This window comes from Canis lupus, chromosome 7, assembly GCF_011100685.1.
Source record: "Canis lupus familiaris isolate Mischka breed German Shepherd chromosome 7, alternate assembly UU_Cfam_GSD_1.0, whole genome shotgun sequence".
Taxonomy (NCBI): Eukaryota; Metazoa; Chordata; class Mammalia; order Carnivora; family Canidae; genus Canis; species Canis lupus.
In genome coordinates this window covers 63,099,902-63,127,598 of record NC_049228.1, presented here as the reverse complement: position 1 = coordinate 63,127,598, position 27,697 = coordinate 63,099,902, and the positions used below count along the sequence as shown (strand labels likewise).

The window sequence follows — 27,697 nt, the reverse complement described above, 5'->3', positions numbered from 1 at the left end:
TGACTAATATATATTCTATACACTGTCACCAAAGAATGACAGAGCCCCAAAGTATAATACATGTTTGTACCACCATCAGTGGAACTGTGGGCCTAGCTTGTTTTTTACCAAAAAGGCAAGAGCTTCCATTGAAGGAACTGATGCGCTCAAATTTGATTGGCCAGTATCAGAGTGGTGCTTGTTTCAATGGTTTCTTTTTGAAAAGGAGATCCTAAGCCACATCTAGATCCTAAGCTTGTCTTCAGAACTAAGAATTCACTTTGACCAAAATTCTGTCTGCAAAAGTATGACTCAAGTGTATTAAAGTTCAGAGCTTCTTGAATTGAATGGGCTGCGATTGTGCAAATTTAATTTTAGATAATATGCCACATTTAGACATTTGCTTCCAGGCTTCTATCACCCAGAGGGAGAACTGCTAAATCAGGAGTAAAACGACAGCGGTGTGTAGTGGAATAGCCTTGCACTGGGAAGGCGGAAACCTCGAAAGCAGCCCCTGCTCTGCCATAATTAACTCTGTGACCTTGGGCAATCCATGTGGCCTCTCTGGGCCGCGTGTGAAAAATGAGAGGGTTACATTCGATGATCTCCAAGGCTCTCGGTCGTTTGGCCTCTCAGAAGGCACAGCACCAAATTACTCCAGCAAATGGTTCATAGATCCACATGAGCAATATCAGGTGAGCAACACTTTGATTGACAGTGCCAAAGGCTTCCCAAGGAGTTGGCTTTTCTGCCTTTGGTGGGGGTGGGGGGTAGGTAGTTGGGGGTAAATAGCAGTATATCCTGTTGAATTTATAGAAGAGATGGGAAATTCACCAACATGCAGGGCAGATTGGGAGGCGGAGGACCGAGTCGGGAGTAGGGCTAACGTTTACTCACTACTCACTGTGAGCCAGTCCTGGTAGTCAGTGTTCTTTTATCTATCTATCTATCTATCTATCTATCTATTTATTTATTTTTAGTCTTTTTTTTTTTTTTGTCAGTGTTCTTGAGCAAGAAACAAAGTAAACCTCCAAACAGCCTCAGGAGATGAGTATGCTCATTACCATGTATTAAATCAAGCCAGGATTTTAGCTGGAAGTCATTGGGCTGTAGCTATTGGCATCACAAACCAGCCCCACCCAGCTCCTGAGAGAAAGCCCAAGAAGTCAGGGGGTCTCTCTGGGCAGAGGACAGGAAGTGAACACAAGTGTATCTTCTGCAAAGAAGAAATGCAGGGTGATTTGGGTGCTCTGACTGCTGTAAGAAGTACCCTTGTTGGGATCATGCCTGCTTTCTGAAGTAACAGTCACTACTAGAAAACACTCCTTGGCCTCAAACTGCAACTTAAATTCTCCTATAATTCATAACTGATTAAAGAAATTCACCAAATTACAAAACTGTGAATGACACAACAGCAGAGTCCTGTACTCTAACAAGAAGCATTGGGTAATTTGTTTAAATATTAATACACTTGAAATGTTATTAGTAATTTTTATAGTGTTCAAGCACACAAAATATATATACTTTTCCTTTGACCTAGAAAATCATTTATTATAAAACTGTATCTCTCCGTAATTAAAAATGAAGAAGATATTCATTTTATATTTACATTTTTCTGTGTTTATAATTCATAACCCACATCCTTTTAAAAAAAGGATTAAGGGAGGCTCTAAAGCCACTGAGTCTGCAGGTGGGAGTAAAATAATTAGAAGTGTGAGGAAAGGAGGAATGGGTGGGAGCAGGGGATTGTACAAGGCGTTAGAGACATAAGCACTTAATCAATAAGAGGTGGCAGTGGCAGCAACAGGGATGAGTTTCATGTGAGGTCAACAGGAGAGAGTCTTTCTACTCCAGGGAAAGCAATAACAAATGGTGAGTGAGAAAAAGGGAAAATGAGAAATTTCTGTGGATACAGAAAAAAAAATAACTCTATAATATATTCAACAGAATAGGTTTATGAAAATCCAAGTCAGTTTAATCCAACATATTCGAACTCCTCATGTGGACATGCTTCTGAGAGGATAAAAAAGTTGAGTGAGAAGAGATTTCAGTCCTCAAGCAGTTGACACACTAGTTATGGGCACGAGAGGAAGAAGGCAAATAAGAACTGAACTTTATATTCAGGAAACAAATGATGGAAAGGGATATTTAAGAATAAAATGCACTAGTGAATAAACTCTTTGATTTTTTTGTTCAAGAAATTATATAATTCACAATAGGTGTCAACAAGGTTCTTCTGCTTAGGGCCAAAGAGTAAATGTTTTTGTGTTGGAGGGATTAGCCACTGCAATTGGACAAGACAAACCGATAGGAAGCATAAGAGTTGAAAAAGAAAGAGGTAGGGTACCTGGGTGGCTCATTTGGTTAAGTGTCTGCCTTTGGCTCAGGTCATGATCCTAGGGTCCGGGGATAGAGTCCTGCATTGGGCTCCCTGCTCAGCAGTGAATCTGCTTCTCCGTCTCTTGCTCCTCCTACTTGTGCTTTCTCTTTGTCAAATAAATAAGTAAAATCTTTCAGAAAAATAAAGAAAAAGAGGTAAAATTATGTTTGGTTGCAAATAATAGATTATATATTGTAATAAAAATGGAAAAGAATCAATGAAACACTACTACAAACAATACAAGGACTTAGGTTATAAAATTATAATTTCAGTAGGTCATACATTTATCATAAAAAGCCAATAGCCTATATAGATATAGATATGTAGATATATACATGAACAAAAAGCATGATGAAAGAGAATAGCCCATTTACAATGGGAAAAATGAAAATAAATAACTTAGGTGAAAAACTAGCAAGAAATGTCCAAAATCCATATCATAAAATTATATTACACTTCCAAAAGAGACAAAAAAATTTAAGCAAATGAAAAGACATATCATGTACTTGAATAAGAAGACCCAACATCATAAAATTGTCAGTTCTCCCTAATAAATAAATTTAAATTATTAACGAAGAGAACACCATCAATCTTTTTCTCAGTATAGATAAAGTCCACTTGGTAGAACAAACAGGCAAGAATAACCAGGAATACCATGAAAAAAAAAAAGAATATGAGGGAGGAGTTAGGCATATCAGATATTAATATGTAGAGTAAGACCTCCATAATTAAACCATTTTGATATTGGCAATGGCAATGGGACAAGATGGAAAAATCTGGTAACAAATTCACTCACATGTGAAATTTATAGCAAATAAATATGGTAAGTACATATAATTTAGTATAATAAGGATAGCATTTCAAATCATAGGGGAAAAGGTGGACTATTTAAGAAGCAATAATGGGATAACTGGATAGCCATATGGAAAAAGATGAAATTAGATCCATTCCTCACAGCATATGCCAGGATACATTCCAAATGAATAGAGACTTAAATGCCAAGTAATCAAATCACAGAGCACAAAAAAGAAAACACAAGTGAACTCCGTTATAACCTGGGAGTAAAGAAAGCCTTCCTGAGATTCATAATCTAGAACCAATAAGGGAAAAAAATGGTGTATTTGGATACATAAAATATAATATTTGCACATGAATACATAGACACATAATATATTGAGGGAAAGGCAAATGACATTAAAAAATATTTTGCAGGGACGCCGGGGTGGCTCAGCGGTTTAGCACCTGCCTTCGGCCCAGGACGCATTCCCGGGGTCGTGGAATCAAGTCCCATATAGGGCTCACTGCATAAATGGAGTCTGCTTCTCCCTCTGCCTATGTCTCTGCCTCTCTCTCTGTGTGTCTCTCATGAATAAATAAAATCTTTAATAAATATTTTGCTTATTTACAGATAAAATATTATTTCTATCAATATCTCTAAACTACAAAGAACTTCTAAAAATAGAGCAAAAAAGGCAGCAACCATAAAGTGTGCTAGAGATATGAGCAAACAGTATACAGAAAATGAAACACAAGTGGCTCTTAAACGTGGGAAAATGGACTCAATTTTACTAATGATAAAATAAATGCACAATAAAACTACATTGAGATGCTATTTCTTTCCTATCAGATTGGCAAAAGTCCAGCAGTTAGACAACCAACTCTGTTGGCAAGGCTGTGGGGAAACAAGCATGCTCATATATTGCTAAAAGGAATGAAAAATGGTATGACTCCTGTGGAGGGGAATTTGGAAATATCTACGAAAATTTTATATGCCTTTATCCTTTGACCCAGCAATCTTACTTCCAAGAATCTATCTTAAAGATATATGGGCAAAAATATTAAAATATAGTCACAAAGCTAGCAATTGCAGTGTTGTTAGTAAGAACAAAACCTGGGAGCAATTCAAATGCAGTTACAGGGGATTGTTTGAACTATGAACTATGGAACATCTACTCAATGAAGGATTATGCAGGTGTAAAAAGGAATAGAAGTATATATTCAAATCCCACCACGGAGTTACCTCCATGATGTGATGTTGAGTGAAAAACACAGGGTAAAGAGAAGTAGGTAGAGTTCACCATCTTTTCCCTACGAAAGGCAGATTTTGTGCCTGTCTGCCTATATATTCTCTTTAAACACTATAACCTTAAATCACAAAATAAATTAATTATCTATGGAGAGTGAGTGAATGGCATGGAAAAAGCCTAGAGATGGTAATAGGGTTCTTTGAATGTATCTTATGGACTTGATTTTGGAATCATGTAAATATTTTAGATAACAAAATAAAATTTGAAAGAAAAAACAAAAAAGTGAAAGAAAAATGAAACAAGTGAACCTAGATAAATGTATATCCAGTTGATGGCATAAACATACACAGAAGTAACCAGGTGATGTTTAAGTATAGTTAATCGTTTATCTTCATTGGGATACACCCTAAGGACAGAAGAACTGCCTCCCCCACCAACACAGAGAAAAGTGTTGGTGGTAATGCTGGTTTTGCTATCCTGAGACTGTTGGGATTAAGAAGCTGACAATTGTAATTTTCAGGTAAAGCAAAAATCATATGGTCCCGTGGTTGAATTGGAGTATTATAGTATTAATTTGATGTGATGTATCTTATGTACAAGTATTAGTATCTATATGGATTTGAGTGTGTACACATAGGTGTGTGTATTGTATGCATATGTTTGTGTGTGAGAGTTGATAACTATTGAAACTGGGGGAGATGTCGGTAAGAAGTTCATTATATTATTTTCTCTGCTTGTGTTATTTTGAATTTTCTTTTTAAATTTTTATTATTATTTATTTTTAAAGATTTTATTTATTTATTCATGAGAGACACAGAGAGAGAGAGAGAGAGAGAGAGGCAGAGACACAGGCAGAGGGAGAAGCAGGCTCCATGCAAATCCCGATGTGGGACTTAATCCCGGGTCCCCAGGATCACCCTGGGCCGAAGGCAAACCGCTGAGTCACCCAGGCTGCCCTATTTTGAATTTTCTATTATGAAAAGTGCATAATAGAAAATGTAATAGAAAAAAAATTATGTATTCTAGTTTTGTCCACTGAAAGAACAGAAACTAAAAATGAACCTAGAACAAAGAGCAACTCTAGTGCCTAACATCAGCATCTCTAAAAGCCTTTCAATCACTAAAGGAATCAGGACTTTAGGGAGAAATGGCTGATCCCAAGTCTGGGTAGGAAATGTACAAAAGGATGCTATCCTCCTATCGAAGGCAGCTATCAAAGATGATAGGGAGGTATTAAGAACACTATGAAGCCCATTTGAAGAGGTGGTCATCGGCCAAAGATGGGACAATTTGATCAGCAGTAAAGGTAATAAGGAAATTGTATATGTTTAAGTCCATGATTACATAATGATAATTAGGAAAAAGCTCATTGACTGTCTTTGTAGGATTCTAGGGAATGAGTTCCTTATTTTGAAAACTGGGAAAGAATGGGAAAGAAGCAAGCAGGGAATTCTGTCTGTTCTCCATGAGCTGTACTTCAGCATTCCCTGGTAGTTGATCACAGGAAGTTCCTCTTTACGGAAATCTTCTATCAACTCAATGAAGAAGCAATGATATAGTAGGATAGCATGATAGCACCATTTTGCAGCCCATGATGAAGTGAATGAAGTAGATCCTAATGGTGCTAGGTGGATGTCATTGGTGGTTGCTAACAGCACCAAGAAAGACCACCAGATATCCTGGCCCATTTAATGGAGGTATACAGCACCACCCATTGCCAACAGAAGTCAAATTTGTATCCGACCAAGCCTCACGTGTAACTACCAACTTACAAGAAATTCACTTTAAATGACATGAGCAAAATCTAGACTGTAGGCAACTCTTTAGGCAAGATCCTTCTTTCTGCAACAACAAAAGCCATTAAGAAGGAAGAGGGAAAGATAGAAAAAGAATGTATAGACTTAGAAGAGACAAGCAATTCCAACATGTGGGCCTTATTTGGACCCCAATTCAAAGCAAAATGTAAGAAAAAAATTTTACAACATAGTTGGGGAAATGCGAGCACTGACTGAAAATTAGTAATATTAGGGGCTAATTGTTAATTTTCAGTTTTGTGTGTGTTTTTGAAAATGAATCCATTTTTCAGAGATATATGCTAAAATATTTTTAGGTGAAGTGACACGCAGGCACTCAGAAATGTTACCACATCACTCAGACATAGTTCTCTGATGCAATTTCTTTTTTTTTTTTTAAGATTTTATTTATTAATTCATAAGAGACACACACAGAGAGAAGCAGAGACATAGGCAGAAGGAGAAGCAGGCTCCCCTCAGGGAGGCTGATGTGGGACTCAATCCCTGAACTCCAGGGTCTCGCCCTGAGCTGAAAGCATAGCTTAACTGTTGAGCCATTCAGGTGTCCCTCTGATGCAATTTCTCTTCAGAGCAAACATCGTTATTATCAGAAATTTAAATTACTAGTTTCCAAAATACATACATACATGCATGCATACATACATAAAAGCGCTATGTGCCAAGTTTTTGCATTTGGGAGAGCTGAGGATGACTTACTCCATTTTTTCAGACTATCCTACATTTAACATTGTATCTGCTCCCAGAGCCAAAGTATCTGAATCAACACAGCTCTTCATGTAAACTTCACTACAAAAACAGCTTCACTCTTATCGGAAGAAAAGAAAGGAGTTAACAGGAAAAGCTTTCTCTCTCATTTGTCACCGTTAATACCACCTTCGAAATAGTTGGACCTCATAGGAACCCCACCAAAGTGAAAAGTGTTTTATGCCAGGGCTATTATCAGCATTAGATACATTATTGACTGTGATTCAGAGGCACACGAAATTAGAAAATTGTGAAGGAAGAAATTTATTAAATAACTAAAAATAGACTTGCTGTTTTAGGGCCCATATTTCTTTTTCTTTTTTTTTCTTTTTTTAATAAAGGGCCCATATTTCAAAGAATGGGGAGGATTCTTTGTTCTTCATTTACTATTAGTAGATGGAGCACAGATGATTCTGGGATGAAATAAATCACCCCCCCCCCCCCCCAATTTACTCAGAACCTCTTCTCAGGGCAAACACAGAGTCTTAGAAATTAAAATGTGCTCATACACCAGGAAATGTATGGCTCATTCAAGCTTTCCCGCTGATCCTGCCTAGGGCCCGTGAGGCCCAGCGTCCTGTGTCCGGGGGTGCGGGGCAGCATGGATGTCCTCAGGAACGCCCAGAACCTGGTGAGTCTAGTCTGCCTTTCCTGCCCACATTCTTAGAGAAACATCAACAATGATCCATTAAGTCTCTATTCAGAACTGCAAACAACACCTAAGTTGCATATGATTGTCAAGTTTGCAAGTAAATTCAGGCATCACAGAAACTGTGAACAGAGCCCTGCAATCTTTAATATTTTTAAAAGTTAATCAAGGGCTCAGGAAATGCCTCAAATGCAAAGCAGGGGAACCGGTGCCATCTAATCACAGACCGCCACCGCAGCCAGGCAAAACTCCTCCCAAATGCCTCCAAGTTAGACAAGAGGGACCACCAGGAAGGGGAAGCATTTCTGCCTTCATGCCTGTTCAATTTTTGGCCTTGTTTCTGGGCCTTCCAACGAGCATATCAATTAGTAGCTCCAATTGTGAGGGTGTTTTTTTTTGTTTTTTGTTTTTTTGTTTTTTTTTGTAATTCAAACACCTGTCCACTAGAAACTGGATGGAGGCCACTGAACAGTTGTCAGATGGTAACTGTAATGTTTATAGATCCAATCCATAGATCTGCCTCCATGTTGCATAAAGTGCCAAAAAGTTATATAGCCAGACATCTGGCAACTGGAAGAGTGTCTATCTCTTTAGCACTCCGCCTAGCCCTCAAACTTATATTTGTGCCTGCTATGCTGGCCCCGGGAAAGCAAGAGTCATTTTAAAATTGTTATCTCCCTCATTTCTGTCCACAGAGTTATAGCAGCGACTTCTGGCAACTTATTCTCTGCCAGTGTTACAGTCAAACCAAGAGAGCAAAGAGAGCTTCCAGAACCTTCGGCCTCTCACCCCCATATCTGTTTCTGTTAAGCTCTTCCTATTACTCAGTTGGGCCAAATACCATCAAATGGGCTCTCTACTTCTCTCAGGAGCCTAAGTCATTTTCAGAGAGTAATCTGAGTATTTGGAGAAGCATTCAGATTCTTTTAAACTTTGGGGGACCGAATAGTGCTTTGTAGGAAATGTACTATAAAGAGTCCTGACAAGCCCACAGAAGTTAATGTACTTTGCCACCTTCTACATTTTTACTAGGGAGGGACCTAGACAAAGGATGAATAGAGTAGATACATCCTGTCCATGTGTTTTCAATGATAATTGATAGCCTGGAATCTGGTGGAGGGATGGTGGGGCTGTAAAAAAGTGGAACATATATTAATTACTGATGGAATTCTATAGCTTCCCACAAAGGCACCTCTATTTTATTTTTATTCATTTAGGAAGCATTTAGAGGCTGCATTAGTTCATGTGTTCCTGAAAATTCTGTGCTGAGTTATACACAGAAATATTAGACAACAGAGGTCTTTACGAGGGAAATTTTGCCTCTTGAGAGTTTTAGGGAGGAAACCCTAATGCAACATCACCTTTGCTGTGTTTCCGGGGCTTCACATACAGTCTTTCATTTCATGATGTTCCTTCGTAACCAAGAACAGATGGAAACAGCTCCGCCTCTGACCAGAGAGCCGGCACTCTCTGCAAGCCTGATTCCTCCTTTCGCATCTCTCCAGTTTCTTATGATCTCGACTTTACCCCCACTTCAGCTCTTCAGGAAGCATTTATGGTATCCACAGGCCACTGACCAGCCCTGCCAGGGGCAGTAAGGGTTAATAGTATTTTTATTACAGATGAGGACAGGAAGGATCTGGAGAGAATCCCCTCAGGTAACATGCAAGGGGAGAGGCCTGATGTTTTGGCTATTTGCCATTAAAGCTCATTAAAACGACTTCATGGCTATGTCTAATTCTGATGAATAATTAATGCTAAAACGTTGAGGGCTTCAGAATCTTAATAGTGACGGTGACAGAAGGCATGGGGACCAGACTCAATGGCTGTCCAGTCACTCCTGTTTTTGGCTCTCTTTAGCTCCTTGCCCTCGACTGTGTGGTCCAACCCCACTCTCTCGCGTGGCAGTCCATGACACACGCTCAGACGTGACTCCAATCATCGCTAAAATCATCAATGCGAGAGGGAGGAAGTGCTACTGGACATTTTTTACCAGCTCATTTTACCAATCCCAGCTTCCACAATGACTCCAAAATAGAAGTAGAACTTAAACTCGAGCCATTGGATATCAAGCAAAAGATACCTCGGTGAGTCAGTCTTTATCAACAGAATCAAAATCGACATAATTTTGGTTGCAGTTATGTAATAATGAGAGTCTCAGTTTTTCTACCTCCAAATCAATCCTCTATCTCCAAAATCAGTAATTACTATGGCTTGCGGAAGCATTTTCTGAATGCTTATGATTCCAAGAGGCATCGGCACACATCATCAGCTTCCACAGCTCCACAGTTGGTGGCAGTGACATCTCATTCCGCTGAGAGCGGGGTTGCAAAGATGAGCTCACCCTACAACTCTTATGTTCATGGGGAAGATACCGTGTTGAGGAGGCTGAGCCCTTACTCCCTCCTCTTTGCCTGCCATCCCCCACTTTCTACAATGCCCTGAGCTGGAAAAACGGTGGGCTTTTACTTTGACTTTTCCTACGTTCTGTTTTCTTACTACTGTAGAGCCACAGAGTAGGCTCACCTGACACTGGGAGATAAGGGAATTTAGAAAATCTGCTCTCAAGACAACAGCCTGACTTGTGAGGCTTTCCTCTGACTTACTTTGAATTTCAAAAGCAAAATACTGCCTATACTTTTACCTTTACATTCCTCCAGTAAATGTTACAATCTACCCCCCAAAAGATGGTTGTCTGATGGACAGGAATCCTGCGTTTGGAAAGGTAAAGAGGAAAGCAATAGTATTTAAAAACCAATTAACCCTCTTACACACGTATTGGTATAAGACGGGCTCGCATGCCCTTCCATTAAAAAATGCACAGTGTAGCATTGGGATTTGGTGTTGAGACGCATTGGAAAATGATCATTAATTTCTTTTTTAGGGAGTCTTTTGATGACCTATATCTGGCATTCTATATGAGAAGCAGAAAGGTCAGGGGACATTACAAGGTGGGAATACAAGAGGCATTTTACGATTTTGTAGACATAGAAAAACTAACATCTTTTTCAGCAACCAGTGCATGCATACACGTGTACACACACACACATACACAAACACATACACACACACACACACACACACACACACTGGCCCCAGGAAACAGTAAAACCTAATTATGATACCCATCCCTATTTTAAAGTAAGTGCCATTGAGCAAAAAATTATTCTTTAAAAAAAAAGAGAGATTTTATTTATTTACTTGAGAGACAGAGAGAGAACACATGAGCTGGTGGAGGAGCAGAGGGAGAGGGACAAGCAGGCTCTACACTGAGCCAATAGCCAGATGTGGGGCTTGATTCCACAACCCTGAGCTCATGACCTGAACCGAAATCAGGAGTCGACACTTAGCTGACTGAACCACCCAGGCACCCTGAGCAAGAAATTATTCTAGAGAAACAATGAGGCAAAAAAAAAAAAAAAAAAAGACTTTCAAGATTTAGGAAGATTTTTCAGATGTCATCTTTTTGATAGCCTCTGAAACTTTACTTTGCTACTTAAAATTCTTACAGTGTTTTTATTTCAATATTGCATGAAAAAGTTTTCATCCAAAACTTTATACATATCACAGATATACATATATATAATCATATCACATATATCATATACATACATATTATATTATGTGTTATATAATAAATATCATATATGTGTATAATTTATGTATGTATGTATGTATATATATACTTGTGCTCCTTTACTCAAAGAGTAAACTTAAACTTCACATTTAAGTTAATTAAGCAAAACCTGGTCAGTTGATGTCTGTTAGGCTAGGAAAACCTGATGACACTTCTGCCAACAAGCAGGAAGACCATCATTTATTTCAAAATAAACATTACCTAGCTAATGCTTTCCTCCAGTGAATACAAAGTGACAGTGGTGTCTGTCTGTCTGTTTCTGTGCAGGAACAGACAGGAGCAGGAGGAGAAGGTGGGAATCCCTTCATTTAGACTCATGAATCTATCTAGATAAATATATAATAGGGAGGATGGGAGGCTTCTGACAAACAATTCTACAAGGGGTTTAATATCCAGCAATACTAAAACCCCCAAGTGGTTGAATCTTGCACATGTTTTACCAAGTTTATTAGGTCCTAAGTCCTTCTTTGGCTCAGGTGTAGACCTTCTGAAAGACGTGTGCAAAGTCACAGGCATGAGCTTTGCTTGAAGGTAGAGTAGGCACCTTCCATGAGATACTTGGATTGTGAAACCACCTCAGAAGGATTAAGAACACTTCTTAAGGATAAAGATTGGGATATATTAGAAAGATAATAGAGGTCACTGACAACTGTTGACTAATCACTGTGTCTCAGCACCCTGCAGAGTCCAGAGCCCCCACAGTCCAGGCTGTCTGTATCCCAGGGATCTGCAAGACTATCTTGAGAAATGGGCAGAAAGCATTGAACTTTTATTTATATTTGTTTTTATCATGACAAAGAGAAAACTTAGCACGACTGGTATTTAATATACGGATTTACACCAACACCCTCTTTCTCTCTGTATGTTAGTTTAAGGGGTTCTGAAGGAGGATGAGATTCCACAACATGCAGGGATTCTTGGCAGTAGCCCCATCATTTTCTAGTTTATTGTGACTTATAACTTCCATGAACCAAGTGGATTTACAGGCTGCATTCTTTAATGAGTAGACATTTTATACATTGTCAGGACATAAATGTGACTGAAATGTTTGGGATCACGCAGAGAGAGGTTCTCACATTATCTCCTGGAAAGGTGTCATAAGAGTTACTCAGCTTAACAATGAATTACACATTTTTAAACAAAGATATATATGTCAAATTTGCTAGTTTTTTTTCTGTGATAAAATGTGGTTGTCAATAATATGCTATCTAGATTTTATTTTTTATTTTCAAATCAGCACACTCTATCGGCACCTTGCAGATAAATGTGACCAAACAATGAGAGAAAATAGGTGTTTTGCAAAAAAAATCTCTGGTATGGAAAGAGTGTTTTTAAAAAGGATTTTAGAAGCGTTTTCACCATTACAATTTTTGTTTTGCTAAAAATGTTATCTGTTACTGACCAAAGTTTTTCAGTCTAGAAACAAACCCAGAAACAAAATATTCTTATCCATTTATATATATTTTTAAAGACTTTATTTATTTATTCATGAGAGACAGAGAGAGAGAGAGGGGCAGAGACACAGGCAGAGAGAGAAGCAGGCTCCATGCAGTGAGCCCGACGTGGGACTTGATCCCGGTCTCCAGGATCATGCCCTGGGCCGAAGGCGGTGCCAAACCACTAAGCCACCGGGGCTGCCCTTCTTATCCATTTATAAATCTTTCAAATGAAAAGATTCATAGTTTTTTAACCTGTTCAGTAAAACATGATGATTTCTGATTATTTTCAAAAATAACTGACTGAAACCAGAGAAGATAGACATTTCCTAACTGAATTTCAATAAGCTTTTCCATAATTGATGTACAGTTTGCAAATTTTAATACATACTAGCCAGAAATTTATATCTTTCATTTGGACATCTATATCTTAGTGAAATATATGTAAAGCTGTGATGGTCACTAGAACAAAGTAGAAACAGACCTGCAAATTACTTACAACACTGTGTGAAAGCAAGATTTTTAGAAAAATGAAGCATTTTAATCACATTGCTCTCATAAAAATATTAGTTCAATGTAATAATATAAAATGTTTTTTTAGTAATAAATTTCTCTGAGTGCAAAAGTGTGTTCTGTATTCCTAATGAAACAGAATGAAAGCGTTTTTAAATATTATTTATTTCAGTCATTTAAGATTTCCATTTTTTTGTGTATGCTTAAAATGTGTATAATAGTTTAGTGGCAAAAAAAATAGTTTAGTGGCATGCAATTTAATCAACAAATGTAGAAACATTTTATATATATATTAAGATAGGCAGGCTCCAATGTGTTTACTGATGAGGAACAATATCAAAGAGATTGGGACTGATGCTGTAAGCCCTTGACATATATTTGCCTAATTAATCCTTGTATCGATTCTGTGAGAGAGGTATTATTATTATTCCAACTTTACACATGAGGAAAGGGGACCAGAAACCTTCAGCAGCTCAGCAGCTTGCCCATAGTCACAGTTTGTGGATGGTTGATTAGAAATTTCTAAGTCCTAGCATCTGACGTCAGTACCCATGTTCTAACTACTCTCCTTAGAGCAACATCTCAGTAGGTGACATGCTTAAGACCACAGAAAGATTCAAAGTCAAGTCAGGTGGCTGTTGACGACAGTTCCAACTCTTAGGGGTCGAGTTTTACTCAAGTGCCCATCTCTTCACACCTTATTCTAATTGTCTATCAATCTTGATTTCAGGTTAAGGTTGAGGTTTTGGGTTGGAAGGTAGGCTAATTATTTTTGCTGTTACCCTCTCCTATGGGAACACCTCGAGTCTGGAACACAAGGCACTAACCAAAGTACCTCATGTCAGCCACTGGCAGCATGTCATCATCGCAAGCAGAGAACTTCAAAGAAAATAGTTACTTCATTACTGCCCGTATGAACTCAAGATCCCCCAGATGACAGCAATATGACACCTACAGATGTTATAGCCAACTACAGAATTGATTGCGGAGGGGAGCAGCTGATGGGACCTTTGCTCTATCAAAAACATTTCTGCAACCTTTCATACAGTCAATTTATGTACGATGTATAGGAACTTCTGAAACGTGGGTTACTCTGTGATGGGCAGTGATGACGGCGACGGGGCCATTATTGTTCATCATGTCAACGAGTGCTCTTTAACAAGGAGATTACTGACAAGATGGAGCGTAATGACAATGAGGAAAATGTTTAAATGTTACTATCTATCATGTCAGCTCACTGTCCACCGCCTGGCGAAAGTCGGCTTGTTACAGAGCCCTCATAGGCTAGCAAGCTGAGGCCACATATCTCAATGAAATAACCCCGTCATTTTTATTTTATTCTTATTTTCAAAATATACCCAAAGGCTGCAAGCACTCTAATGTGTCAAGGTCTCAGGCAGCAGTGAATTTCCGTGGCAGTTATAAGCCTCTGAAACTGGGTCTTATAATGGAAAAACTGACAGATCCTTAACTATAGCAGCACTAACAGGAGTCACTATGATAAAAGCTAGCTGAAAAAAACCCCACAATTTGGCCCAATTATGAGGGGCTGCTACAATCTCCAATAAGCCTGATGTTCATTCTGACCTAATAATTTGTGCACTCCAGACCGAAGGTATTGACAGTTTCTAAATGAGTTCCTTCCACCCTGAATGTAGGCTGTGTGGTGAATCCAGGTGCTTGGTTTTGACAGTCAGTCCCTATGCCTGGGAGACTAAGTCAGCGGGTATGCACTAAAAGTTGTCAGAGAAGGAAAAAAGAATAAGTAGGGGATCATGGGTAAAAAGTGAATGCTTCAAGGGCATGGCCAATGGACAGTCATAGTCGGCGGGCATAAGAAGGCAGTCAAGTGGTGTGATTCAGTGTAATGGAAGCCAGAGTATGCAATCAACAACCAGACGTTTATACAGCCTGTGGTCAGGCATGGTGCCAGGTTCCAGGGGAATGACATAATTACTTCCTTTAAGGAACTGATAATTCAGTGAGAGATAAAAATGTCAGGAAATAAATACAAATTTTGCATGTGTCGCTTTCCAATGGGCCAAGGTAGGGTGGGGGGTGCTGAATACCTTGACTTCCCCATATCATCCAGCTGGCCATCCATCTGTCCACCCACCCATCTATCCGCGCATTCATTTGACATTGGCTGATGAACTTATGTATTGAGTCCTGCTTCTTTCCAGCACTTAATATCTTCTCCTTCAAATCAGTTTGTCTCCCCCCTGCTTTCCTATTCTTATTTGAAGTATTGGTATTCTCCCATTTGCTCCTCATTTCGGCCACCTTTACATGCTGAGTCTTCCTTCCCAGTCCTGGTTGCTTCTATTCCCTCCTTCCCATTCCCATAGTTACCACCCCCAACCAGGCTCTCAGGTGATAAGTTCCTTGTGCATACATGTTGCTCAGTGTTTGGCTTGGGGTTGAAATAGCTCACACACTGACCATTAGTGATCTGGTCTTCCATGCTTCCTGTCACTCTTTATTATGTCATCCCAGTTCATTTGTCTGTGTTCTCCTTTTGATGGTTTAACAATTAGTTCCATGTTTTTAGAAACCTTGTCTTGTCCACTACCGACAAATGAACTCCATGCCTAGATGGATTGTATGCTTTTTTACTCATGCCAGTAAATATTGAATGAATGAGTATTTCCTCCAAATTCAGCCCAGCCTCATCTCCTACATGAAACTTTCTATGACCTCCCCTTCACAGGTCTGAATATCTCATGCACATTTCCTGTGTGTTCCAAGAACACCTATAACATAACTCTACAAAACACTCACAAAAGCACATTCTAAACATGATTTACTTGTCAATCTGCCACAGTTGTCCTAAGAACCTGAGGGTGGGGATGTCCTTTCCCATTCAACTTTGTATCCCAAATGCCTCTCACAGACTGAAGTACATACTTGTTGAATGACTAGCTAAATAAGCAAATAAACAAATGGGTTAAAGGAATAACCATGAGCTGCCATCATATGTATAAACCTTGGCTAACAGGATAGTCAAAGAGTGAGAAAATGTCATCACTTAAGATAAAAGAATTTTCAATCAATTTGGCTGTCACAACTGTGAAACCACTTTGAATATAGACTTGATATTTTCAACAGAAGAAACACATATGTCTGGACTGACACCTTTTTTGACTTAGGCCAGGAATAAGCCTGAGACTCAGAGTATAAGAAATTCTCTGCATCACTGTAATCATAGGCCTTTCAACCAAGCTTGTATATGAACCATTCCTAGACCTCAGACTCAAGGGTGCCAGTGGAAAGCATAACACAAGGAAGGAAGAAGGGATCTGTGCAAGCACGTGGCACCTATCTTGAGAACAGTGTAGTTGACTAAAATGACACAGACTTGAGTGGATGTTCACAGTTTACTAGATTGGTATTTCTGGCTCTTGTGTCCTACATGGCTCATGGAATAGGCCATTGATTTGGTTAGACCAGACTCAGCAACCAGAGGCATAATCTTCCAAGACAAGATCTCAAGGACTTGCATATTATTTGTACTTAGGTGAAAGCTACCCTTCCTCTTATCCTCTTTTCTTTCTTTCTTTCTTTCTTTCTTTAGGGAGGTCGGTCTTCGTGTCGTTGGTTGAGTAGTTGGCGGGAGGAGGCGGGAGGGAGGGATGGAGGATTCGGTGAGGGAGGGAGGGAGGAGGTGAGGGCGGAGGGGTGCTGGGAAGGAGGGTGGGGAGTGCGGGCGGAGTGGGCGGTGAGGGCGGTGACGGATGTCGTCTTTCTTTCTGTGTGAGTTTCTTCTCTCTCTTTTCTCTCGTCTTCTTCTTTATTCTTTTCTCTTTCTTTCTTTCTTTCTTTCTTTCTTTCTTTCTTTCTTCCTTTCTTTCTTTCTTTCTTTCTTTTCTTTCTTCTTTTTTCTTTCTTATCTCCCTTCCTTTCTCTCAATCTTTTTCTTGTGATACTCCATTATTGAATACCTAATACACTTTGGGATCAGAACTTAGTCTTTAAAGAAAACAGTATGAGTGTTTGCTCCCAAGAAATGTATGATCCAGTTGGAGAACTAATTAAGTACACACATAATAATAAGTCAACTATGTGCCATTAGAGTGATTCTGAAGAGCTATCATTTGATTCACAGATATTTTGTGAGCATGCACCTGAAGAAGCTATATCATGGGCATTGAGAATATAATAATAAATAAGGCATAATCCCTGATCACCATATTAATTTCCAACCCATCGAGGAAGATTGGCATATAAATATATAATTATAAAATTATCAGCATTAAGACAAATACTCTAGAAGGACAGATGAGTAGCATGTTACTCAATTGGGAATTCACAAATGGCTTCCTGAAGGGACGACTCCTGAGTAGAGCCATTGTTGTTTCCTTCATTTGTTTGTTTTAAAGTTATTATTTTAATTCCAATTTGTTAACACACAGTGTTATATTAGTTTCAGGTGTACAATATAGTGACTCAACAATTCCATACAATACCTAGGGTTCATCACAAGTGCACTCCTGAATTCCCATCACCTATTTAACCCATCTCCCCCCCACCTCCCTCTGATAATCATCAGATTGCTCTTTACAGTCAAACGTCTGTCTCTTGGTTTGTCTCTGTCTCTTTTTCCCTTTGCTCATTTATTTCTTAAATTCCACACATGTGTGGAATCATATGGTATTTGTTTTTTTTCTGAGTGGCTTATTTTGCTTAACATTATACTCTCTAGCTCCATCCATGTCATTGCAAATGACAAAATTTCTTTCTTTCTTATGGCTGAGTCCATAAGAAACTCCATTATATATACTATATCTTCTTTATTGATCAAAGGACAGTTGGACTACTTTCATAATTTGACTATTATGAATAATGCTGCTATAAACATAGGGGTGCATTTGAGGAACCTCCATACTGCTTTCCACAGTGGCTGCACCAGTTTGCATTCTCACCAACAGTGCATAGGGTTCTTTTTTCTCCACATCCTCACCAACACCTGTTGTTTCTTGTATGATTGATTTTAGCCATTCTGATAGGTGTGAGGTGATATCTCATTGTGGTTTTGATGTGCATCTCCCTGATGATGGGTGATGTTGTATATCTTTTCATATGTCTGTTGGCCATCCGGATGTCTTCTTTAGAAACAGCTCTGTTCATGTCTTCTACCCATTTTTTTTTTAATTTTATTTTTTATTTATTTATGATAGTCACACAGAGAGAGAGAGAGAGAGGCAGAGACACAGGCAGAGGGAGAAGCAGGCTCCATGCACCGGGAGCCTGACGTGGGATTCGATCCCGGGTCTCCAGGATCGCGCCCTGGGCCAAAGGCAGGCGCTAAACCGCTGCGCCACCCAGGGATCCCCTTCTACCCATTTTTAAATCAGGTTATTCGTTTTGGGGTGTTGAGTTTCATAAGTTCTTTATATATTTTTGGTACTAACCCTTTAATAAGTGGAACCATTTTTGATGTAACTCAGCTATCATGAGCACTTAATATGTGTGCCAAACATTGTTTTAGACACTATCTATATATTAGCTCATTTAATCCTCACAGCTATCCTTTAAGGTAGGTACTATTATTACTTCCATTTTATTAATTATAAAACTGAGGTACTAAGGTGTTAAATAACTTGTTCATGGTTACACAGCTTATTAAGTTTTGGAATTCAGATTCAAGCCCAGACAATTTGTTTACTGAGTCTGGTGATTGTGATACACAGCCAATAGCATTCAAAAACACCTCAAATAAAAATGGGAGGCAAACAATCTGGCAAATTTTTTTCATCACACAGTCATGCTTATGCTATAAAAATTTTTCAGATTGCCTTTAAAGAGTTAAACATTCCAATAGAAAAATAGAAAAAAATTAAAGGAAATTTCAAAAGAAGAGATACAAACAATTATCAAATATATGGACATGTTTGCTCTCACTAAAAAGAAACACAAAATAAAACAAGATCTCTACTTTACCCATGAAATTGGGAAGGATCATAAAATTATTGGTACAGATTTACTGAAAAAAAAAAGTTGACGCATCAAAAGCCTTAAAGTGTATATCTCTTGGTTCAGCAAACACACTTTCAGGAATTTATATAAAGGACGTTAAAATTCATGTTCAAACAATTTTATCAATAAGGCTATTCATCACAGTAAAGTTTATAACTATGTAAAATTGGGGATAATGTACAATCCAACAATGGGGGATCAATTAAATAAATTGTAGTACTGCCACACAATAGACTTCTATGTAGCCACCACAATGTAATCCTGAAACATAATATTAAATGACATAGGAAGTTATTCATGATTTATGATTAAGTAAAAACAATCAAGTTATAAAGTAATAGGTAGAGCATGTTCCCACTTTTATAAAAGCTACATTTAATTATAGAAAAATGTCAGTATTGCTCATCTCTGGGTAATAATAAAATAGAAGATTTTTATGTTCTTCATTTCATTTATCTAAATTTCATAATTAAAATGTATTGTCTTTGTAATAAGAGGAAATGAGGAAAATTTTTTTTGAGGTGAGTTACGTGATGAGATTAGGGAAGATACCTAGGCAGAGGAAGTAGTACAAACAGTATAGCTTCAGGTGTGTGGTGGGAAAGGGGAATAAATGCATTTTTTTTTTTTTGAGAACAAGTAAGAGAGATAGGAATGGCTCTGTGTGGCATGCTAAGGAACATGGCTTACATCTGAAGATGAGACACTGGTAGGTGTTGAGCAGAAAAGTGGAGGGAGATGGCCAGAGCTCCATTCCAGGACAAGTGTTCTGCAGGCAGATGGTGAAGGAAAGCTTGATGGGAGCTCAGGGTTATGGCTTTGCCACAGTAAGGAAGGGATAGCAGAGGTTTGACCAGGATCAACAATAGTAACAGAGCAGAAGCAATGCATTTGGAGAAACAAAATGTTTAGGAGATCATTTAGGTAGGTTTGGAGATGAATTCAAGACTGTGAATGACTAGGGAACGACAGAAAGGAAAACCCAATCAATGCTTAGATTTTCATTCTAGATACATTGAACTTGAGATTCATCTGACACACCAGATGGTTGAATGAACAATCCAGACCAAGAAGAGATACTTCCAACATGGGTGACCATGAAGAGTTTCATCTAGGATATGAAGAAAGGTAGACAGGAAAGAAAAACAGGATGACTAGAATTATTAGAGGTCTAGATGCTACATGCAAGTGAAGACAGAGATAAGCACAGGATCTGAGAGTTCCAATTGGCTAAAGACAGCTTGTGAAGGAGAGTCACAAAGATAAATCTGGAAAATCTAGAGTCAGATAAAAAAAACTCTTAATGCTGGGGCTTTTAGGTTGTTTTTGTGGAGTTTTCTCAGTGTGTGTGTGTGTGTGTGTGTGTGTGTATGTAATGCTACAGAAAACAAAGCCCTTTTGAGGCTTCTTGGGCTGCAGAAGATTCACATTAGAAGTAGTGGTAATTACACTGGCGATGGTGTTCAACAAAATAAAAACACTTATACCCACCATTTTAAAAACACTTCCTCTTTTAATACCTTGTACCCTTACTGTGAGCCAGGCATTGGTCTCATTTATTATGTAGAATAATTCTCTGAGGAAGACATTATCACCCTCATTTGTAGATGAGGAAACTGAGGTGTGGACAGGTTAACAAATCTGCCCAGTTACACAGCTAGCAAGTGGCAGAGTCTGGTTTCAAACTCAGGTCAGTTAGACACCTAAGTTCACAGAAGTGACTGATAGCAATGAGGAAATTGAAGAAGGCCTCTCTGAGACATAAAATTTGAGCTGGAGAGCAGACCAGTGTAGTGGGAGCAGAAAGGACATGGAGGAAATAGGGTATGAAAGGAGGCCATGGAGGAAGGCAGGGCTGGATGTTGTGGGACATTCAACTGGTATCAAATTTGGATTTGACTTGGAGGGCAACAAGAATGCAGCAGCAGGTCTTGGATGTGTGACATGTATGGGTGATGTGGTCTGATTTATGGTTTTAAAAGATTACTATGAGGACTTTGCCAGACAAATGGGGGTGGTGTGCAAGAAGGGAACTGTATGAAAAAGAATAGCACATGGGGAAACACAACACTGAAGATAACTCTGTATGGGTAGAATCAAAGTTTCAAGTAAAAGAAGATGACAATGAGACTGATGATCAGGATTTCCCAAGATCTTAGCTAAGAGTTTTGTACTTTACTCAATGAAGAGAACTGAACTATTTTCAGTGGAGCTATGACATGATCAGATTTGCATTCTAGAATCTTCCTTCAGCAGCTATAGAGACAATAGCGGGGCCAACTGGAGACTGGGAGACCAATAAGCCAGACAGGAAGTGATGAGATCCTGAGAAGGCAGGTCCAGAGGGGAGAGAGTATTTCAGAGAGATTAGGATAGGAGAACCCTCAGGTTGTCGACAGTATATATAAAGAGGAAATTTCTCTGAGTCATAGAAGCTGTAGGCTACACATTCTAAATGCTTTACTAGAAAGGAAAGTATATGGAATGGAGGCTAGAAGAATGTGGAGTCCAGGAAAGATGTTTTTCAGAGAAGCAGAAATGGTTAAGCGTGATTTTGTGCTTTGAGGTCAGAGCTAGAATAGAGGAAAGGGCTGAATATTCTGGAGAGCAGTGATTGAAGAGTGTAGTCCTCTAGGAGGGGAGAATGGGTGTCTTGACATAGCCTAAGAGCCAGGCATGCTGTCCTCTCTAATCTGTTTCATGAGCAGCTTCTTCTAGGCATGAATCTTTGGTCAGCTGGCACCAATTCTGCATTTTGATGTTTTAACTTCACTGACTGATACTAACTTTAGTTTCTCCCTCTGTCTCTGTCTCTGTCTCTCCTCCTTATGCAACTTCCTCCCATCCTAGTCAGCTGTAACCCACCAGGATTACCTCAAACATGGTATTTCTCCTTTCAACACCTGTGGGTGGGAGTGTCTCCAGCTGGTTTTCAGAGATGTGGCTGAAATGTGCCATTATCTCTAATCCTTACTTCCTGTGGGGTAAATACTCTTCTCTCTGCTTTTCAGATGAAGAAACTGAGGCTCAGAAAATCTTACTAATTTACCCAAGTTCATGCAATCAGTGGGGTAATTAAGTTAGGATTAAAGCTCTAGAATGTATGACTCAAAACCCACTTACCATGTGATGGAGATCATGGTTCAGTGGATTGGGGGATTGCAGTTGGAGGCTAGGAAGCCCATGGAGAGGTTTTGTGGAAACCAGACCTAAGTAGATAAAGGAGTAGTAAGTAGCAGTGGAGTAGGGAGATGAGGATGGAGCTGCATTGGCAAGCACCCTTTAGGTGAAGTGTACCAGACTTCATCCTGGAGACTTGTAGGGAAACTGCTTGATGACTGTGTCCAAAAATGGTATTATCTGTGCCCCAGATCTTGGTTTCTAAGTAACAATCCAACCTTGGCTGATGCCAAAGCTGGGGCAGAGAAAGTACAAGGTGAACCTGGGATGTCTTATTGCTCCAGAAAGTAGTGAAGTGCTTGAAGATTAATGAGATCATGTCAGAAGGACACAGGATGCCACAAGAACTAGCTAGGAGGGATCTTCAGTGGCCGAATTGGAAACAGTTTGAGCAACAACCAAAATTAAAGGGGTAAATAAAACAAGAAGAATCCATGTATCCATGATACATGGTGGGGGGAGCAAAAGAGGGACAGCTATTCTTTACAATTAATGGAGAAGAATAGAATTAGAAAAATCACCATTTTGCAATCTCTAAAATAGTGATTTTAGGCAGGCATTGTCAAAGGATGCTAAAACCTTTGGGTGGGTGGATGGTGGGGAGTAGAATTTCAAACAGACTAAAAGTATTCCCACAGGGTATCTACTAACTACAAAAGTGAAAATGGATTTTTATACAAACACCATATTTTAAAAAAGGCAAAATGGTCAGTATATATCCCTTTATGTGATGCAATGGGAAGGATAGAATATAACTTATGCAATATTCTTGCCATATGCTTAACCCAGATCTAAGCATGAAGAAATAAATCCAGGATATGGGTTAACCTACAATTGTCCTGGACTCTAAAAGTTTCAATATCTTAAAAACAAAACAAAATTAAGAAGGGAGGGTGACTATTCTAGATGAAAGGAAACGAAGGAGACATGACAACTAAATACAAAGGGTGACTTAATTGGATCCCAGATTTGTGAAGACTGTAAAAAGTCACTTTGGGATAACTGGAGAAATTTGTATATAGATGACATTTTAAAATCGATGTTCGGAATTTCTAGTTTTTGTCTGGTATGTAAGGAGTGTGAAAGTCACCATTTCATTCTAACAACAAGGGAAAAGCTGAACAAACTGGAAAGTTAACAAATTTTCTTAGATCTGTAAATGAAGGGAGATCAAAGTGCTGCCCCAAAATTGGAAAGGCAGACAGGTGGATACAGAGAATCAGAATTTAGCAGAACAGGAAACCCATGAGTAGAAACCTCTGCCGAAACCAGGGCTGGGGTAGGAAAACCTGAACGATAATTGGCAAATTGCTGGAGGCTCAATGTGGACAAGTCTGAGAGTCAAAAACTCTGGGGAGCCCTTATACTTTTTTGAGTTTTACCTGTAGGAGTTCAACCAGGATCTCACAATGAATATCAGAGAAAAGTCTCCTCTTGCTTCTAGCAGGGGAAGGAAAAAAGTAACAATTTTGAAATATGTCAGAGCATTCTGTTTCTCTGCTTTTATTCTTCTTCTTCTTAAATGTCATTACTTTTTTTTTAATCTGAGTATAGCTAACACACAATGTTGTATTAGTTTCAGGTGTACAAAATAGTGATTTGACGAATTTATATGTTATTCTATGCTCACCACAAGTGTAGCTATCATCTGTCCACATACAGTGGGGTTACAATATTATTGACTATATTTCTTATGCTGTGCCTTTTATTCCTGTAACTTATTCATTCTGTTCTTCTTAATGAAGTTTACCCCAGAAGAAACTAGTTAACCAGAGACTAACCTGGTTGGGTTTTATCAGAGCCTAACTAGCTGGAGAAAGGGAAATATTCAATCCAGCCTGATCTATCCATTCTCTTTCACCTGGCAGGGTGGGGCGGATGGAGAAGACTACCCAGGAACACTTGTGAAGTTCACAGTCCAGAGACACAGGCTCACTAAAGGCCTGAGACCAAATCAAAGGATTATAGAATGCTTCCTTCCCACACCCCCACCACCATATTATTGAAGGTCTATTTATAGCAGTTCCTTTTACTCAGTACCTCATGTCTTGGCTAGCAGGAAAAAAAAGTTACAAGACATACTAAAAGGCAAAAATTGCAGGTGGAAGAGACAGAGCAAGAATCAGAAACAAGTAAATAGTGCAGGGATGTTGATATCAGACTGGAGATTTAAAACAACTCTGATTGATATGCTAAGGCCTCTAGTGGATAAAGTAGACAGCCTACAAGAACAGATGAGAAATGTAATCAGAGAGATAAGAATTCTATGAATCAAAAAGAAACGCTAGAGATCAAAACCACTGTAACAGAAATGAAGAATACATTTGATGGGCTCATTAGTAGACTGGGCACAGTTGAGAAAAGAATCTCGGAGGTAGAGGATATCTCAATAAAATTCTCAAAAACTGAAAAGCAAAGAGAACAAAGACAGAAAAGCCAGGACAGACTATCCGGAAACTGGGGAAGGCAGCAAGAAGTATAACATATGCACAATGGGAATATCAGAAGGAGAAGAAAGAGAGGAAGAAATAGAAGACATATCTGATGCAAGATGGCTGAGAATTCCCCAAATTTCAAGTCAGACACCAGACCACAGATCCAGGAAGCTTAGAAAACACCAGGCAGGATAAATACCAAAAAATTACACCTATGCATATAATTTTCAAACTACAGAAAATCATTGATAAAGAAAAAAAACCTGGAAGAAGGCAGAAGAAATACTTTATCCATAAGGAGCAAAGACAAGAATCACATCCAACTTCTCAGAAATGAGGCAAACAAAAAGAGAATGGAATAACATATTTAAAGTGTTGAAAAAAAAAAAGACTCCACTAACCTAAAACCAATCTATGTTTCTTGGATGTGATAATGGTATTATAATTAAATAGAGGAACACCCAATTCTTAGGAGACAGATGCTGAACTAGTTAGGGATGCAACATAATGATGTCTGCAGCTTTCCTTTTAAATATATATAGGGATATTTTCAAATAGTAAATTTGAAAACTATGACTATTATGTTAATAATAATTATAATAGAAAATTACCAATATAATAAGAACAAAGGAGAAATTAAATTATAAGAATGGCATTCTCTGATCTAGGGATCATAAAGAGCATTTCCATCTCTCCAAAATCTGAAGCTCTGCCTATCCTAAGAGGGAAATAGTTTATTGATCAAGATAGTGTAGACTGTAATGTTAGGTGAATTTAGTAGAAATAGTTTAGACCCAGGATTCCATTCCTACATTTTTACCCCCAATGAAATGGACATTCTATTCACACAAAAATATGCATGCAAATGTTTATAGCTTGATTTATAATCATCCAATCCAACTACATTCCAAAAGTCTTCCAACAGATGAATGGATAAACTCTCTGAGTAACATTCTTACAATGTAATACTACTCGTCAATACAAATGATGAACTTTTATATATGTAACAAGATGGGTAAATTGAAAAATCATTATACAAAGTAAAATAAGTCAGACTCAAAAGGTTACATGCTGTATGATTCCATAGTATAATATTCTTCAAAAGACAAAACTATAAGACAGAGAACAGATTAATGGTTACCAGCAGTCAACTACAAAGAGATGGTATAAGGGAGATTTTTGGGGTGATGGAACCATTCTGTATCCTGATTGTGGTAGTGGTTGTATAACTCTCTCATGTGTTAAAATTCTTAGAACTATATCCTAAAAAAGATCAAATTTACTATATATTAACTTAAAAAAGGAATAACAATTTTGTAAACACTTGAATTCTAAAATTTGGTATAAAATTCAAAGACAAAAAAGTTAACCTAATACAACTATATTTAAGTAACATTAAAATATAACATCACCATCTTTGAAAATTCATCAAGCTATACACTTTGATTTGTGTACTTTTCTGATTAGGAGTTATACTTCAATGAAAAGTTTAAAAATATAAAATATATAGTCTGAATTTTTTTTTTTTTTTTTTTTTTTTTTTTTTTGTAAAACGTACAGTTTGCTCTAGCAGATGTGGTATTTTACAGGTGAAAATAATGTTTTGGTTGATTGAGTAATGTGTTAGAAATAGCCTCTGCAGGTCCAGACTTTTGACATGATTTCAAACAACTGTAATCCTCTTTTTGTTAATTCAAGATCTCCTTCACTTCAGGACAGAGTAAAGGGACAAAACTACCACCTAACTAAATTTATGGCATGAAGGAATAGACAATTGAATACTCTGGTCTTCTCAGCTGTTTATTACTCAAACTATCACATGACATCTATGTGTCTGCTGATACTGCTGATAGACCTAACTACCACTTCCCCTCACCCTTTGAAAAGTTACATTATTATTGTGGGTAAATTGAACTGAGAGTACTGATCTGGCCAAGTAATTGAATCTCAATGAAATGCCTGGCAATCTGCAGATTCTAAAGTTGAATAATAATACAATATGTCTTGCATTTATGTCATGTTTTGTTTTTGGGGTAGAATGAAGAAAAGAGATTTATTGAGCGTTTAGTAAATGTCAGGCACTGGTTTGGTGTCTTATATTTGTTAATTTATTCAATTATCACAATTACCAATTTAGCTCAGGGTGTGTATCCTCTTTTTATAAATGTGGGAAATGACTATAGACTTTTCCAATTGAAAATGAATGTATAACTAGCACTCAACTTGAGAGTCTCAGAACCAGAATTAGCAAGACAGTCATCCATCTACCCTCACCACTGGTAACAGGGGTGCTTCCCGGCCCAAAAGTGGTCTCTGCTATGAAGACAGTTTCACATGAAGTTTAGGTGCCACTTATAGAGTTGACAATATCTTCTGCTGTATGATTGGGTCCACAGAGCTCCTGAAATACGTGTTTGTCTGAGGAATGTACAAGATTTTTCTCCTAGGAAGTGATTACATCAGTGGTTGCCTGAGGACATTAGTATCAGTATCATACTATCTCAGCCTTAGGAACACCAAGCTCCATAAAAATCCTATTGCTTCAGATACTCAGCCTAAATTCCACAAAGTGATGGAAATTTGTCCTCAAGTGACAACCTCCTTACCACAGGACTTATGAACCCGCATACTTGGATTTCTTCCATGGACCAATTCCAGCTGTCCCACCTTTTGATGATTTATTTCAGATACCTTCCAGGCTTTAGCTAGGAACTCTACCATGAAAAGACAGCAGGAATTCTAGGGAGTTGTCATGGCAACCTCTAGATATCATCTTCAGAATGCCCCATGGCTGTTGAGTCCAGATTTATCACAATTATGTTTATATATGGAAGGCAAGCTCTTGCATAGGCAACCAGACCCCAGTAAATGGATCTAATTTGTAATTATATGGATCACTCTAATGCTGCTGGCAGCAAGATTTGAGG

At 38.4% G+C, this 27,697-nt stretch overlaps 1 long non-coding RNA gene across 4 annotated transcripts in view; it reads right to left on the bottom strand.

Moving 5' to 3' along the window:
* The window catches only part of LOC111096793, an 87,084-nt gene extending 59,387 nt beyond the window's left edge, over positions 1-27,697 (bottom strand). The window contains exons 1-3 of one of the 4 annotated variants that reach the window (XR_005362549.1): positions 27,377-27,697; positions 23,718-23,775; positions 22,279-22,364 (exon numbers count right to left, since the gene is read on the bottom strand). This is a non-coding gene — a long non-coding RNA (uncharacterized LOC111096793). The remainder of the gene's footprint in view (positions 1-22,278; positions 22,365-23,717; positions 23,776-27,376) is intronic. The other 3 variants (XR_005362546.1, XR_005362547.1, XR_005362548.1) reach the window with 3 other exon arrangements.